This window comes from Triticum urartu, chromosome 2, assembly GCF_003073215.2.
Source record: "Triticum urartu cultivar G1812 chromosome 2, Tu2.1, whole genome shotgun sequence".
In the NCBI taxonomy this organism is placed as follows: Eukaryota; Viridiplantae; Streptophyta; class Magnoliopsida; order Poales; family Poaceae; genus Triticum; species Triticum urartu.
In genome coordinates this window covers 733,752,860-733,755,650 of record NC_053023.1, presented here as the reverse complement: position 1 = coordinate 733,755,650, position 2,791 = coordinate 733,752,860, and positions in this window count along the sequence as shown.

Below are 2,791 nucleotides of genomic sequence, written 5' to 3'. Positions count from 1 at the left end.
ATGCCTTCTTAGCAAGTGGCTGTGGAAGCTCTCAACGGAGAATGATGCCATGTGGGCTCAAATCCTTCACAGCAAGTACCTCCAGACAAAAACTTTGTCCCAGGTTACAGTCAGGTCGACCGATTCACCTTTCTGGAAAGGACTGATGAAAGTTAAACAATCTTTGTTTAATAGGATAAAGTTTGTTATTGGAAACGGCACTAGTACACGTTTCTGGGAGGATACTTGGCTTGGTGACACACCCTTGGCCATCCAATATCTGTCTTTGTACCATATTGTTCAACGACGTGAGGTGTTCGTCGCATCGGTATTTCAATCTATCCCCCTTAATATTCAGTTCCGACGGACGCTAGCGGGCAATCGTTGGGAAGAATGGCTCCGTCTAGTTAGGAGACTGATGGAGGTCCAGGTTTCTCAACAACCCGATGAATTACGCTGGAAACTGACTAAGTCTGGAGTATTCACAGTTAAATCAATGTATATTGATGTTATAAATTCGAACTCCATTCCTACCTCCAAGCATGTTTGGGATGTCAAAGTTCCACCGAATTCTGTTAACACATTATTTTGGACATGGCTTAATGGGATTGAGCCTGACTTAGCGAGACACATTCGGGTTGGTGTTTGCGCTTTGATGTGGACTATCTGGACTTGCAGAAATGATTTGGTTTTTAACAGAATATCATGTATCCACTTTTTGCAGGTTATATTCCAAACTACGGCACTGATCCGTTCGTGGTCAGTACTCACCCCGACGGAGGCCAGGGAGCATTTGGTTACTGGATCTTTACGCTGGGAGATGGTAGCTCGGGATATCTTCAACCGGTTTGGATGGCGGTCATGTAATAGGATAGGCATTTAGTTTACCTACCTAGTTTTAGCCAGCCGGTTGTGGCATCTTTTCATGGCTAGTTGGTGTTTATAGCCCGTTTTGGCTCTAAGCTTTCTTTACTTTTTCATTACTTTTGGAGACCTTGGAACCATGTTCGCATTGCTTTATTTGGTTAATAAGATGGCCGTATGCATCACTCTGATGCAGAGGCCGGGGAGTCCCCCTTTTCAAAAAAAAGATAAGTAGAAAGTAGGGAATCTCCTTTGTCCGAGGACCTAAACATAGGTAAATCTCTCCTTATGTGTACATCCGGATCATCCACGCGCGTGCTACCCGAAATTGTTAGAAGGGAGAGGGGATTTGGTGGAATAGTCATTGTATTGCTTGAGCCTCATGGCATATATATAGGAGTACATGATCTACTTGGAGTACAAGACAAGCCAGAATATTTCCTAGTCTAACCTAGGTTTCCTAATACAATCACGTTACTCAACATCCCCCGCAGTCACAAGCGACGCAGACGGTGAGACTGAAGAAGAATCCGAAGGCAAGCCGATGGACACCCCCCACACACAGTCGTAACGGTCGACGCATCACAGAGTCGTGGCTGGAGTGAAAACCGACAAGGTTTGTCAAGCAAGGCGGTAGCCCTTTGTGCCATTTGTCAATGTAGCCGAGAGCGTAGGGTGGTGTAGCCATGGTCGAGGTAGCCGTGAGAAGAATGCTGTGGTCGATGTCGAGTTGGGGTAGCCGGTGTTGAGGAAGTCGCCGTGGAGCCGCGGGCGCAAGGGGGCGCCGAGTTAGCATGGGCATAGTGGCGTCGAAGTAGTGGTGCGCCGGAAAGGAGATGTTGTTGACGACACGTCGCGGTGGGTTTGCCAATCCCGGGGACACATCATAGACAAAGGCACACACAGGTGTTGCTAGCACCGGGCATGCGTAGACGGACGAAGACGAAGTTGACAGAGCGCCGCACCAGGCTTGCTAGGCCCGGGGACACGTCGTGGATGAAGGCACGCGGCGGTGTTGCTAACACCGGGCACGCGGAGACTGGGACCTACACGAGCTATACGCCATGTCAAAGACGTCGGAGAGGCCAGCAGAGAAAAACTCGACGACAATTGTGGCGTCCATCGGCGCGGGGCTGATGTCACCAACGGTGGTCGGAGTAGACAAAGTGGTCGGGATAGATGACGGCGACGCTGGCGACGGGCTGGTGCTGGACGAAGATGAAGGAGGTGGACGGGCGGCGGCTACGTGGGTAGCGGCGGCGGCGACCAAAGAAGAGCGGCGGCGGCAGCTAGGTTAGGAGCGCAATGGCAGTGCTCGAAGTTGGCGAAGAACCCGACAGCATGACGGAGACCGGCGCGGACGGTGGCGTTCCTGCGCCAAGGGAGGCGGCACGACGCATACCACACGAAGTCAGTGTTGGAAATATGCCCTAGAGGCAATAATAAATTAGTTATTATTATATTTCCTTGTTCATGATAATCGTTTATTGTCCATGCTAGAATTGTATTGATAGGAAACTCAGATACATGTGTAGATACATAGACAACACCATGTCCCTAGTAAGCCTCTAGTTGACTAGCTCGTTGATCAATAGATGGTTATGGTTTCCTAACCATGGACATTGGATGTCATTGATAACGGGATCACATCATTAGGAGAATGATGTGATGGACAAAGACCCAATCCTAAGCCTAGCACAAGATCATGTAGTTCGTATGCTAAAGCTTTTCCTAATGTCAAGTATCATTTCCTTAGACCATGAGATTGTGCAACTCCCGGATACCGTAGGAGTGCTTTGGGTGTGCCAAACGTCACAACGTAACTGGGTGGCTATAAAGGTACACTACAGGTATCTCCGAAAGTGTCTGTTGGGTTGGCACGAATCGAGACTGGGATTTGTCACTCCGTGTAAACGGAGAGGTATCTCTGGGCCCACTCGGTAGGACA